The sequence below is a fragment of the Chiroxiphia lanceolata genome, chromosome 2 (assembly GCF_009829145.1).
Source record: "Chiroxiphia lanceolata isolate bChiLan1 chromosome 2, bChiLan1.pri, whole genome shotgun sequence".
Taxonomy (NCBI): Eukaryota; Metazoa; Chordata; class Aves; order Passeriformes; family Pipridae; genus Chiroxiphia; species Chiroxiphia lanceolata.
In genome coordinates, this window is record NC_045638.1 from 108,643,802 (window position 1) to 108,659,147 (window position 15,346).

Here is a 15,346-nt window from a genome sequence, read left to right on the forward strand (position 1 = left end):
GGGGGGGCCGAGAGCAGCGCGGAGCGGCGTTTCGGCTGCGAGAACCCGCGGCTTTCCGTGGGATAGGCGGGGAATTTCTGAGCGGTTCCAGCGCTGTCGCCGCTCGTAGCGACGACAGACCGCATCACCAAATGAATCAGGGAAATCACAGGGTTGTTGGGGTTGGAAGGGACCTCTGGAGATCATGCAGTCCGACCCCTCTGCCAGGGCAGGATCACCTGGAGCAGGTGACACACGAACACGTCCAGGTGGTTTTGGAATGTCTCCAGGGGGAAGACTTCATGCTCTCCCTGGGCAGTTCCAGGGCTCTGCCACCCTTCATGTAAAGAAGCTCTTCCTCGTGTTTTAGATATCGTCATTGAGGAGAACTTCTTGTCTTTTAGTTTGTGGACATTGCTCCTCATCCTGTCTCTGGGCACTGCTGAAAAGAGTCTGGAACCACTCTTTTGGCACCCACCTTTGAGATGCGTATATGCATTAATGAGATCCCCTCTCAGTCTTCTGGAGACTAAACAGGCCCAGCTCCTGCAGTCTCTGCTCATAAGAGAGATGTTCCAGGCCCCTCATCATCTTTGTGGCCTCCACTGGACCCTCTCCAGTAGCTCCTTGTCTGTCTTTTACTGAGGAGCCCAAAACTGAACACAGTAATGCTGCAACTTAAAAGTTGCAGGTTTTCCCTCTCCCTGCTGCAGTTTGGCTGGGTTTGACTGGGTGAGCCGTGAGGGAATGGTATTCAGTGTTCAAATTGAACAGGAATGTCTTTAACTGCTTTATTGCTGACTAAAGTATGGGTAGGGTAGCAGGTTGCAGCAGCCCACAATGAATTTTGGCACCACAGATAAATTGTATTGGGCAAAAGATTGTCCCTCTGTCACCCTGCCCTGGAGGGTCAAGGAAAGGGCAGGAAAGGACTCAGCTCTGGGCATCAGCACAAGCGGGGGAAAGCCCACGAAGTACTGGGCTGGCTGAAATGCATTTGACCAGAAGCAGGTGAAGGGCAGCAGAGGAGCCCACCGCACATTTTGAGTGCCTGCCCAGTGTATGGTACCTGTGTCCCAGTTACATTTCTAAGGCTGGTGAAGCTTGGTCTGTAGGAAAAGCTGAGGAGAGCAGCATGGTTCTGAGAGCCTCAAGTACCTAAAAAGCACAAGCTGGAAGTCTAATGTAACAAAATGAATTGTGGAAACTGCTCCTCTTTCACGGAGAGCCTCAGCGTTTACGCCTCTGTAATTCAATTCCCTCCTCTCCCCACAGTAAACTATGAATCTTTTTAAAACTGAGACTGTCAGGTAATAACATCACTGCAAGATCTTGGACTTTAAGTAAAACACGAGTAGAGCTCGTGACAACCTACAACTGCTGCCTTATTTCACTGTAACTTCTGTGCAGGAGATATTGCAATTTGATCAATATTTGCTCCTCTCAGGTTTGTTGCTCATAGATTGTATTGGCCTTTTATGCTGCAATATGAGAGGCAATTTTTAAAATTAATGTTCCCATATAATTTACTGTGCAAAAGACAAGAAACTATGCAGATAATACAGTGAAATCAGAAATAGCTTGAAAATTACTTTTCTGAAGATAAGAGCAGAAATTTTGTCTGCTCAAACTGATGGCTATGTGTAAGAAAGACAACCATAGTAGTTTGAGGGTTTCATTAAAAAAAGTTTTCCGTAGCACTGTCGTACAGGAATGCTGGTCCAATTCCTCTGTCCTCTTCCAATATATAATCATGCTTTTTCTCATACACTGTGTTTTTGACATGTGGTATGTGCAGATAATTTTCATCAAAGCTATTCATTATTTATATTATTTGAAAATAATACAAACAATGCAGCTTTTAAATGAAGTACATTTGTCTTGCAATGTTTTTTCAAATGTTTTCACTATTTAATTTAATAGCTTCCCTGACAGATAAAATGTGTCCAAAAAGAAAGTATTGGAAAGAAATTATCCATTTTGTTCAATTCTTTTCAATTCAGGATAGGATGACAAAATATCAGCTTCCATTTAGTTCCCCTCCCCCGACAAACTTATCACTTTTAAGGGCTCCCCACTTCCTCACTTTCTTTAAAATAAAAAAAAGGCTGAGCAATCCACTCCTGAGACGGGGATTTTCTGTTGAAATACATAATCTGAACCACAGTCATGGAAATTAGGGTTCTGTCGTACATATGGTGTTGCTGGAAACCAGACAGAGCAGAGTTTCGTGTTCCGTTTGCAGCGCAAGCTCTGGATGAAGTACACTGAGCACAAGGCTGGAATTTGTACCGCATCGGAAAACACTAATGGTTTTGTCAGGGCCACAGTCTGGAAAGAGCTCTTGACTTGATGGTATTAGTATTCCTTGGTGACTATAATAAATTAAGGAACTGTTGTTTCAGAAGAAATTTAAAAAGCAGATTGCTTGGTTTCACCCTCCCTTCCTTTTCCAATCCTGTTGAGTGGAGCCCAGGTGAATTTTGTGCAAACCCAGCGCAGAACTCAGCACAGTAACTCAAGGTCCAAAAGCTGTCACACCTGCGCTGGCACAGCACAGAAAGAACCATACAAGCAACTTGGGTTTTTTTCACTTACATAATATTACATTAAGCCCCTACAGAGCAGTATCTGTATTGTTTCTGAAACATGCTACCTTAACAAAAGCCCACAGTCTTAGATTTCTGAGCTCCTCTTGCCAGTCTGCAGCGATCGTTTAGCTGTCATGCTTGCAGAGCTGCAACCATTTTCCTGCTAGTTTTATTGATGGTACTAGTGCACAGAAAGCAAAGTGATCAGAGGCTGCATCATCACATTTGCTTATGGGTCTCAAGAGCTGAAATTTATTTCTCTTTTTTTATCCCTTCCTGTTGCTTATATTGTTGCTTGGGCAATGTAATGTGCCTCTAATATCTTAAATAGTATAAGATGTACGTATATATATTTTTCCCTGGAAGTTTATGGTATTTCCTCTTAGTTGCTTCTCACCTTTTAACAATATTACAGGGTTTGGTCGTTAAACATTTGGTGACGTTGCACAACCTCTACCTCCAGCTGCAAGGCTCCCCCTGTTTGCACATTCTTGTCACCAGCAGTGCTGGAGATGTGATTCACCTGAAATACAAGCACAGCCTCCCCTCCCCCTTAAACTGGTTGTTTTGTTGTGCTAGATCAGTTCCCCAAAATGGTTCACTGACTGGCTGCAGGAACAACTGTGCTGGCCAAAAGAGAGGGTGACACAGGCTCAGCAATGGTACCAGTCAAGTTTCATTTCACCTATTTCATGTATCAGTAAGTGATCACGCCTTCCTGACTGGCAGCCTGCCTTTTGGAGGCAAACCCTGTGCCTGCTCACAGGGCTTCTTGTCTTCCCATTTTTTCAAAGAACAACCAAAACATCAGCCAACCACAAAACACTTTAGCACATGTTTTATTGTATACAAAGATCATGTATAACAAGAAGTAGCTCATTATTTCCCTCCGTTTTCTATGGGCTTGGTTTGTCTTAATTAAGTACAACATTTATTTAGGGCTTTAATTAGATTCTGGCTGCATTTGTTACAGCTGGGGAAGTACAAGTCAGGACTTCTTGGGTTTTTTTTCCCAAACTAACCTGCTGTGTTGGGTGTGAGAAAGCTCTGCTTTAAAAGGGGCAATAAATGCTACAAACTCAAAGTTTCTATAGTTAACCCTAGAGAAGAGCTGCCCTGGATTCACACTTATAAAACCCATCTTGGAGCGCTTTCACTTGGGACTTTTGGCTCTGCAGTAAATAGTTCAGCCACTTGACATAAAACCACAGCCACTCAAGAAGCTTGTAAAGCATAACACCTTTTAAATCATCACTTGGCAATTACTCTCTGTGTCACTGGTAACCATTCGAACATTGCTTTGGCACCTGCAAAATCTCCTGCTGGTTATTCCCAAGGGAACCAAAACAAAAACTAACAAAAGTTGTAACTCAGGAAAGAGAGGTATTGTCATCTCAAAGCCTTCTGAAAATCAAAAAGTAAAACTAAAATGATGTGAATGTAGTTTTTGTTGGTGTACAAAACACAATTTCATATTCCCTTGTTTATGGATCTTAAACTGAAGGTCCCTGACCTTCCAGTTGCTTCCTGACAGCAGATGTCTATTATTATGTCTTCTAAAAGTCAGGTGCTATGTTCAAAATAAAAATTCTGAGATTTAGATTACTGAGTTCATGTAACTGCAGCTGAATTCCACAGAAATTATGGATTTTATGAGAACCTGGTTAAAGTGCCCTTTTTACCTTAGCCATCTTCACATCTTATTTACTTTCTTGACCACACTTGCTCATTGATCATTTTATTTCACACAGCTTTCCTGAGAGGCCATAAGGTTTTTTCCTATGTGGCTGAAAGTAATTTAGAGCTCAGCAATGACTACTAGTCCTTCCAAGAGACGCTACCCAACATTTTGCAAGTAGTAGAAAGTTACAGAATTTTTCCCAAAATACTTCTGTCATTGCCCACTTAAATGAGCATGTTTCACAACAAATCACTATCTCCACTGAATTTACTTTTAAGTAAAATAATAATTAACATTCCCTGTGGTTTAGACTTCACCTAATGATTACTTCTAATGTTTATTTTGAAACTATTTCAGCTCGAATATTTATAACTTTTAGCATCATAAGTGTGCAACACTCGTATTCAAGGTTCAAACAAGTTATTTTGGATTACAAAGTAATTAAGCCAGTTCTACAGAAAATTCAAATTTTTTTCCATTTTTACTTTGCATATATTTTTTTTTTCAAATGGCAGAACTCTTGTTCTTGTCTTCCATTCGTCTTCTCAGTCATTTCTTTCTTTCTGTTCAAGCAAATGCCCACATGATGATAGTGCCTATCACAACTCCTGGACAAGTTTCCCATACACGCACAGTCATGTGCATGCAGGACTCCTCCTTAATTAAATAATGACAGACAATTGCTTCGTTAGGCAATGACCTTCCATCTGATGGTCTGTGTGGGCAAACAAGGTTGCTCTCCATCTGTAATCCACAGACAAAACTATAAGTCAAAGCTGATGGGACTAGTACAAAATTCACATCTTTTTGCTTTTTTATGCCTTTTGTGTCATTTTCTATGCCTTTCTTTCTAGTCATCCATGGTCTGCCACTCAAAGATAGGAAATGAAAGGACCGAGGCTGCAGTGCATAATTTTGTGTAGGTTTTAGGTATTGAGTTCTTAGGGTGATATCAAACCCCCTCAGCTACTTAACTAAGCTCCCTGCCCTAGGTATGGAAGGGACTGGGATGCTCCAAGCTGGGATCTACAACATCCAGCAACCTACGACCTGCTAAATTGCTGAGAGAGGCACAGGCCTAATATCCTACCCCTGCTATGGACAGGGAAGATACTTCCGAATGGCTGGGAAGATGCTTTAGATAAGGATTCATGTTTCACAACTAAAGCTTAATGATTCTTGCTCAGGTCCAACCACCCCATATCCTTATCGAAGCATGGTCTGCAGCCTCCTTCTCTGACCACTCCTTTGGAATGAGGGGAATGTTGACACCCAGCCTCTGACAGTGTAGGAGGGAACTGCACCCAAATCTTCCATCTGCTGGGAGAGTACTCTAAATACAAGGAGCTTAAATAGGGAACAAACATCATTACCACCTCCCTCCTGGGCTGTATTTTTAAATGGAAGCACCCAGGGCTGCGGCATGCCATGTTGATTCATCCCTGTCAGCATGCTCAGAGCATAGCTATCAAGTGGTCTCAGGGAAGATGAACTGGGGAATACCACCGTTTCCCTTTTAGGGAACGCTCCCAGGCATTCAGCCCTGGCAGGGCTGAAGTGCACACACACACACACACATACACAGAAAGAGCGTCCTCAGCACCTGGGAAACTTTACTGATGACAATTTGTTTGTCTAAAAATTTAGGTGGGAGTTTGCTTTTCTTTTTTCTTTTCTTTTAGATCTGTATTTTCACTCAACCCAGCTGAAGACCGGCAAGTTTCTGTAGAACATGGTGGGCATTAGCACAAGTTTCTTGGTATTCATCCCTTTAAAACATTAAGAGAAGATCAGGCAGTCCCTCTCAAATGACTGTGGCCTCTGTGGCAGGACTTGATGACAGCTTTTTTTCTTTTTCTTCCAAGACAGTATTTTAATAGGGTCTTGTAGGATTTTTATAGCATACAGTTTTCATGCCCTCGGCCTATTTAAGTATGTTTTTTAAACTTAATAGTTCTCAGTCTGGATCACACAGAACCACTGAGTAGAAGGTATAGAAATTTCCTCAAAAGGAACTGCATGCTTACTTTTTTTTATATTCCCTTTGTAGTCTTCTCTCTTTTATATCCAGTTATGGGACAACATGTCCTTCATTTTCTTGAATAGGTGTCAGTTTGGTTTGTATCTTATTGCTGACTGTAAGATATTATATGTAAAAAATCAAGTAGATGCACAACATTACTGATATATATGCACGGTCAGGCTCATGCCATATTGTATTTTTTACCTGTGTGTAGAAAATAAATGCTTTCTAAAATATATTTTTAGCAGAAAAGAATGCATCCTGCATGTTATTTCAACGACCCATGGTGTAAGACCACATTTACTGACTGCAACAATAGTGGCTTTGTAAGTCAAAGGGCATCTGAGAAAACAAAAAAGTACTTGTTTTGTTTTCTTGTCATTGTTTTAAGCAACAAGCCTGCTTCACCTAAATGGTACAGAAGAGTGCTGACAGTTGCAGACCATTTCACCTGCCATATTTGACTTGTTTTGTCAGAGCACAGTGTTCATTTGGGTGATTAAAAACTTATAATTTTATTAATTACTATGGGGGAGGTTACCTATGAGAAAGAAAGAAAAAGAAAGCTTTTAATCAATATATAATGGCACTTTAAAAACCTCTTATTGCTATTAACCCACTTAGAGGAGTTCTGAGGTGATTGTGGCTGTTGTCAGTGGCTGCTCTAGACACAGCTGTAGGACAACCTCCAAATAAATATACGACTTTCCCTCTGTGTATTCACATGAGGGACAATATTGGGCTTCAAGAGTACAGTTGGCACTGCAAAATCTGTCACTTTATATATTCTAATGAGACTTCCAGTCCAGTTTGTGCTGAGAAGACCAACTGAAAGTGGAGTCATTTAATATGTTCAGCATTTAAAGCTGATCTTGTCAACAGACTTCACTGTGACTCTTCCTCATCACGTTTGGTATATAAATATGAAACCCACCTAATAGTAAAGTCAGCTTAGTGACCTTTACTACTACAGTATCAGTCACAGCACATGCAAAGCCTTTAAATGCAAAAACATGGACAGCTGGGGTGAAACATAAGATTTAAAGGGTGACACACTAGCTAAACAGGAGCCTGAGGAGATGAGACAGGGTCATAAATTGCATCAGTCACACTGTTTGAGAAATGATCTCCAGTGGCACTTGCTTCTCGGTGGGGACTTTCATTAATGATCTTTAGTGTTCACTGGTAAAACTCTATTCAGCTTCTTACACTATTGCACATTTGGTACATGTTTTCAAGGAAAACCACCTTCAGGGTTGGCATGGAACGTAACATGCAGGAAGTTCTACACTAGCTGGGACTCCGAGCTGCACAGTTAAAGCAAGGGTTAACTTTGGGGAGGGAGACTCCATGACTTAAAATGGAGACAGGACTGAGGTGGTGACACTAGGCAGCGCTTTTGGGGAACCTGGGTGCAGCAGCCTCCTCAGGAACTGAGTACTGATTTACGAGAGCTGCTCTGAACAGCAGATCGTGTGTGTTTCATTGAGGCACAATACACGTGCGTATACTTTGCAATTTAGAACAAGATCAACATAATATTCCAGAGAATCAATGAAACAAGAAAAGCTCCAAAGGCAAAAATCTAGGGAAGCATTTGCTATAAAAATGGACAAAATTGAGACAATAAAATAATTCATCACATGAACAGGATGGGGACTGATTATCTAAGCATGAAGGCAGAGCCAGAGAAGGTTTATTAACAGCATTACAGGGAGGTGAAGTCGCATACACTTAGTTTAGTTGTCCATGTAGAAAACGGGGGCAAAGCTATTAATTCTGAGTGCTTGCTCTATTTTTGTTAACCAAGGCTGACATGGCTAAACAGGGCTAAGGGGTGACAAAAGGTGAGCTGTAGAAGGACGTACTCAATGGCAAGGAAGAAAACCCCACAGTATGAGGCAAGCAGCCCTCTGCACCAGGTTAGGTGACTGGCATGGAACCATTGCATTATGCAGGCTGGGAGGTGGCCATGTCACAGTGTCCCCATTGCTCTCAGAGCCTTTGCAAACACACGCCTTCATGGCCTGTCAAAAAGATGTGAAAATGCTGTACTGGAAATACGAGTTCCACACACATGGTAACAGAGCAAGAGAAACAGGACAAAGGACAAAGAATTCCCCATCCCATCAACTGTGTGTCTGTAGTAAGGTGAGAAGTTCAGGTAAAAACATCTTATACGGTGTGAGAGTTTTCTGTTGGTTTTTGTTTGCTTTCTTTTGGATATATGATAAAAGAATTCAAACTGCTTTCTGTTGCTGTGGACTCTGGTCACCACAGAAAAGACACACTGATCAAAGTAATACACAAATATCTTTCATAGAATCGTAGAATCATTAAGGTTGGAAAAGACCTCCAAGATCGAGTCCAACCTTTGACCAATCACTACCTTGTCAAATAAACCAGAGAACTGACTGACACATCCAGTCACTTGAACACTTCCAGGGATGGCGACTCCACCACCTCCCTGGGCAGTCCATTCCAATGCTTGACAACCCTTTGCATGAAGAAATTCTTCCTGATGTCCAGCCTGAACTTCCCGTGGCACAGCTTGGGACTATGTCCTCTTGTCCTGTCAGTAGTCTGAGAGAGGAGGCCAACCCCCAACCTGGCTACAGCCTCCTTTCAGGTAGTAGAGAGTGATAAGGCCTCCCTTGAATCTCCTTTTCTCCAGGCTAAACAACCCCAGCTCCCTCAGCCACTCCTCATATGATTTTGTGTAAGGTTCTGTGATTCAAACGGTGTATATAATAATTCACACAATGACATGGATTTGGATCTTCACTAGAGGAATTCAGTGGAAGGAAAACTTTGGCTCTGGGGTTCATACTTACAGACCAGGTTGTATGGGCAGTAAGGTCAAATATGGCACAAGCAGTCATAGATTTGAGGACTCATCCTGAAAGGCCCTAGATGAAGGCATCTGTTTTCTCAGAATCAATTTTGCTTCTTCTGATCCACTCAGATTTTCTTCTTCAAGCCTGCTGTGCTTTTTAAAGTGATCTGAACTTAGGTTCATGAATGATATGGCTCTACTGACATGCATATCGCTAAGACTTTCACAGATGACCAGAACTACTAAAGGCCAACTGAGACTCTTACCTTTCAAACTCACTACTCCCCTGCCTCTGCAGTGGACCATGGAGCCCCAGCTTGTCACTCAGACTTCAGGGTAGTAGTCTGCCTCTGTCAAGAGGTGGTACTCCTTTCCTTCTCAGCTGCTTACAACTGCAAATCTTTCAAAACTGAAGTGTCTTGTATTTTTTAGCCCTGCCAGACAGACAGCATTATGACAAGACAGGAAAAGACAAACTAAGGAAGTAGATGGTATCAACCCATCTATTATTACTGCTTAGGAAGTTGCAACACCTTCTGGTTCTGACACAGTTGTCACTGCAGCAGCACCAACACATCTGAAACCCCTCTCATGGAGTTTTCTGGAACCTTTCAAAACACAAGCAGTACAAAGCCAGCTCATTGCACCAACTACGTGAGAGACCTTCGGGTTTGCAACTTATATAAACTTGTATTCTCTTCTTCGAGGCAGTTTCACTCTCAACCACAGTGCTGTAACTTCAGCTCTGCAGGAGGCTGTGTGAAGAACATGCATCATGGCACTAGAGCAGGCAGCAGATAGAAATTGCCAGAGCTGGAACAGCCCTGTTTTCTCGGGGTGTGCAGCAAAGCTCTGCAGCCCAATGCCACAAGAACAGTTCTGCTTATCAGGAAACACAGAAAAGAGAGTAATATGGAGAAAACCATTAGTACTGGGACTGTTGCTAGTACCAACGTTACTGTTCGTGTCTGAGTTTAAGGTGAGAAATGAACAAATTCTAGCTATAAACCTGCGTTGGTAACATCTGAGCCATCTAACACTGGATTTCTTACCTCGCCACATGGAAAGCTGCAGCAGAACTACTGCCATGTTCCCACTGATGGAGGTACTCTACCTTCTCCTATAATGTCACTTGATTGTTTCAACATGGGAGAACAGAAACACTTAACTAGTGATAAACAAGAAAACTGATCCCAGCATTAAACAATTCATATTACTAGGATAGACTAACTTGTAATTGAAGACTCAAGCTATTCCATGGTTGTGGCAATAGTTTGTTTGAAAAGACTGGTTTTTTTGAACATGTGCATATGTTATGTTGCCATTGAGGTGGCGCCGCTTTTTGCATAAAATTTACTTTGCATAATTACAGGCAGTTTTGCAAAATATATACTTGTAATCTTTGGTGCCTGCATACCACATTTTTTTTCATTTGGTTGTGAATGTTTGTTAATAGCCCTCTGTTGTAGTTACTTATACGGGGCTAAGGATTGATTTCCGCAATACCACGGAAAAAAGTCTGGAAGTCTTTGCATACTCATGAATTATTTCCTTCTCCTGTTTCTAGGCCCTCCACAATTTGCTACCACTTGTTTGCCAGGGAAAAACATCCCTGCAGAAAAGGCTTGGGGCCGTGTGTACATGACTCAGATGCAAAGTCCAGCAATTTTCTTTAAAGCGCTGACAAAAGCTGGTTTGTGCTAAGACAGCAGACTTAGCGCTGAGACACGTGCAGGTGCTCCACCCCTCCAGGCCAGCTGCAGCAGGGACAGGACAGACTGGACAGCTGGAAGGGCTCTGCCTCCAACAACCTCAACACAATTTGCAAGGCTGTCTCTTCCTTCATCCCTGGGTGGAAAGAGTGGGCAGACTGCTTTGTTCAAGGAATAAACGCAAGTATTATGAATAACACGGTACTTGTGTGATGGGTGAAGTAAACTGGGGACTTTCCAAGCAGAATAATGCAGTGGGAAAATTCTAGTTCGTTCAGTTCAGAGCATTTCGTTCACAACAACTCCAGTTTCGGTGGCCTTCTGTTGAATCCAAGGTAGAAGTGAAACCTGTACCATGTGGCTGTACCCCACTGCTGTAGCCAGAGTGATGGAAACTCTCTGCAAACTGCTCATGGCAGGAAACATGGGTATCCCAGCTTTGTGGGCTTCAAGGGGAGCCACGGTAAGTTTGTTAGTTCATATAGGGCATGAGGAAGGAAGCTAAGCACAAATAACAATCAAATGTGGTATATGTAGGGGGATTAATAGGGTAAGAGACATAAGAGAGAAGGAAAATTATGATCTAACAGACTCACTGCAAGTCATTCTTAGGATTCAGCAAGGCTTTTGTCTTCAGATTCATATTTCACAGGCATTTTTCTCTCTTCCATTTCTTTAGAAGCCGTAAGTCTTTATCATTCTGAATGTGTTTTGTTCCCCTTTTCTCTGTGCATTGTTTCGTCCCATTTTCTGAGTATTCGTAAAACACCATTTCACAAAAGCTCATTTTTCATAAGTACCAGGCTGTAAAATACAGGAGCCAATTTTTGCTCAGTCTCACAGATGTGAAGATAGATCTAAAATTGAAGTAAAAATGTTGAATGGCTGAGGTTTTTTCACGTACAGACCAATCTCATCATAAAACTAAAAGAAGAACTATCCTGCTGTCCTTCCTAGATAGTTTAATTAGCACTGGATATATTTAGTTTTCAGAGTCCCTCTCCCCCACACAAAAGCCAAGGTAAAAGAGGAATATTCAGGTGCTGCATAATGGGAGGATATTTATAAAAACAAAGCTGCATTCAGCAAAGCATTGTTCATTTAGATGGATGAGTTGAGAGACATAATTAATTATAACTTTAATGTGAACTTGTACACATTACCTGTATGATTAAGAACCCATACAAATAGCTAAATTGGATTTTTAACTTGACTATGCAGAGTTTACAACCTGATTGTTTTGGTAGACATCCCAGGCCTGGTTTTTACTAGTCTGTTAGCACACAACTCCTTGGCTTACAACAGCTTTGCATGGTGTAGAGGGGAGGTGTTATCTGCATTCCTTTATATGACTAAGTTACTCTGCCATGAATCTAGTGTATACAAATTAAGATGAAGGACAAGATTCTTGATTCCACCCACGACGAGGAGTAACTCATTTGAACAGAGAAATATTTCAGACATAGCTTGAAGGGCATTTTGAACTAGCACAGACACGTTCATTTGGTGACAAATACTCCTCTAAGGTCTGCACACTCCTACGTGGTCTCCTACATAGGAGAATTCTAGCTAATTAATTTGTCAGACTATATTTCTTCTTCAGCTTACAAAGTGATGGGAAATGCATGGATGCACAAAAAAGAAAAAATCTGCTTCTACAGGAAATAGGTCAAAATCCACAGAGGAAAAAATAATCTGGCCACTAGATAGATGGTTGTTACATTTGGTAGTTATAGTTAAAACATGGTGCAACGCTCATTGCACAGAGATTAGCTGCACAGTACAAATAGTCCTTTTATTTTGTGTTTTAATTTCCCACATAGCTAGAAGAGCTAATGAATGGGCTCTGCTTCTTCACACTAAAAGCTCCTGTCTCCGCCAACACTTTTTCCACTTATGAAGATGTTCTTTGTAATAACAATTTTCCAGATTTCTTCTGCCATCACTGGCCAGCTCCCAGTGAGATCTATCTTGCAGCACATCATGGTGATGTATGAGATGTGGTAACAGGTCATCTGACATGATCTTTAAGTTTTAAAGGTAATACCAAATTTAAAATATACTGAGGTGTCATGGTTTATAACCCTATCCAGAAACTAAGTCCTGCACAGCCGTTCACTCTCCCTCAGGGGGATGGGGGAGAGAATCAGAAGGATAAAAGTGAGAAAACCCGTGGGTTGAGATAAAGACAGTTTAATGGGGAAGGCAAAAGCAGCACACACAAGCAAAGCAAAACAAGGTATTCATTCACCACTTCCCATGGGCAGGCAGGTGTTCAGCCATCCCCAGGAAAGCCAAGTTCCATCACATGTAAGGTTGACTTGGGAAGACGAACACCATCACTCCAAACATCCCCTCCTTCCTCCTACACAACAGCAACCTGCACTTCAGGTAATTGAGAGCCTTATCCTTTGCATAATTAGTCTGAGACCATTAATATCTAGAGGTTGGGAAAATATCTTCAGCCAGCTTTCAGATGCTGTACTAGATTCAGTACCGAGGCACCTTCCCGAGGAACGTGTGGAATGGGGTTTCCACACAATGTTCAAGCCATCACCACTAAAGCAAACAGGTGGCTCAGGAGATTTTAATCCACTTGCATTGTGAGTTGACATTCAAGATTTTTTTCCTCTCTTTAAAACCGTCAATCAAAAAGTATTTAGAGAATCATGACTCATGATTCTATGAATCAAACATATTTGCAGATTTAAGAAATTATCACTAAACAGACCTGGCCAAGAACTGGATTTTCTGTTGCACAGAAAATTTTTTCCCCATTTCAATTATTTCCCCATTTCAGCCCAACATATTCTATTGTTCTGTTGTTGCAATACATTTCATATAGAGTTCAAATTTCTTTAACTATTTTAAATAAAACAAGTCACATTTAAAAAAATTTATAAAAATGGTCAAAACATTCTTTCCCGAACTTTTTTTGTGTGTGTGTGTGCTTTATCAGTTCTCCTTGGAATAGATTTTCATCAACTTAAGGTATTTTTCAAAGCATTTCAATTTTGACAGAAATAATGCTGCATTAACAAAAAGAACCTCCAAAAAAGCTACACTAAATATCGCAAGCCCTGTATTCATCATACACCTTTTTATTTCTTTCCCTAAATTTACAGTTCCTAGACAGCCTCATGTGAACTCAGAACAGAAGCATAAAAATCATAGCAGTCATTCTGGAAGGCCTTAGTTCAAGACTTTTTTATGGCTTCAGCAGTTATTTCTTTAAAGATATTCTTGGTAATATTGCTCTAGTAGCTATTTTTATCTGAATGAAAAATGCCAGGGAAAAAAGAAAGCCCAGCTGTGCTTGAGAAAATGTTAAAATGCATAGCAGCTTAGAGAGCCACTGCAGAGCAGTGACCCACTGAAAGGAATCACTAAGTAAGAAGCTTCTTCCCCTCCCATCGTCTTCCTTGTGAGAGGAGGTTTTTAAAGCCCTCATTACAAAATAGAAATATTGAAGGTCTTTTGCATGTGCTAAGCCAAATGTTCTTTAAGACCCACTCTTGGGTACAGTCACACCTCTGATTAGCTCTGTAAACTTTAAATCCTTTTTATGTCAACCTGTACTTTAGCACATCCTCACCTATCTCTGTGAGGAGGGTGGCACTGAAGTTCTTGATGCAGCAGATTTCTTAACTGATAAGCTAAATTCATGAGATTACTTGAACCAAGGAGCTCTAAAATGATCACAGTATACATACAGTCACTGTTCCTTAAAAGGACTGGTTTTTTGACCTTTTGTGTTGTATTTTACCTCAAGGAGTAGCAAATCATTTTTTGACTTGGTCAAGAGATTAAACATTCAGAATACACTGGAAATCTCTCAGTTTACTAGGCTCAGTTAAAAAAGATGCATATACAGCATTTATGTAGTGTTTTGACAGACTTTATTTTCTGCTTAAGTGATTTGGTTTCCCGTGGATACATATGGCCCTTTCTTTGTTATGCAGAACTGGAATTGCACAGAAAGAGGATGAGGCTATTGGCTAAGTGGCAATACGTTCATTAAACAAGTCATTTCAAATAGCTTTCAATAAATGAAATGTTCCATAAGTAAAATCCGATTCTTAGCTACTTTAAACATTAGGCTACCAGGCTAAATGAGAAAAAACCCCTCACAGTATCTATTAATAAAAAAACCCCTCTGATTAACAACAAACACAACAGCACAGCCATCATAGTCAGAAAAGCCACTAATCTTCAGACTTCTGTACCCACCAAAGTTTCAGACTCAGGGAAGTTTTTTATGTCTTAATTGCTGTAGAAGAGCTGAGCAATTTTATCGGATGTGAAGGATGAAATACTAAAGAATCTGGCAATTAATTTCAAGCACTCTGTTTGAGTAAAAGTTTAATACTAGTAAGAGGATATAGTGGTTCAGTGCAAAAGAGGACAGCAAGTTACAGGGCTTAACACAGACTGTCCAACACAAAGATGCAGAAGGTCTGTGCCCACCTAGAGAACTGTCTCATTCACTCAGTGCATATGTTATCTTTAAGTCCACTGTTGATC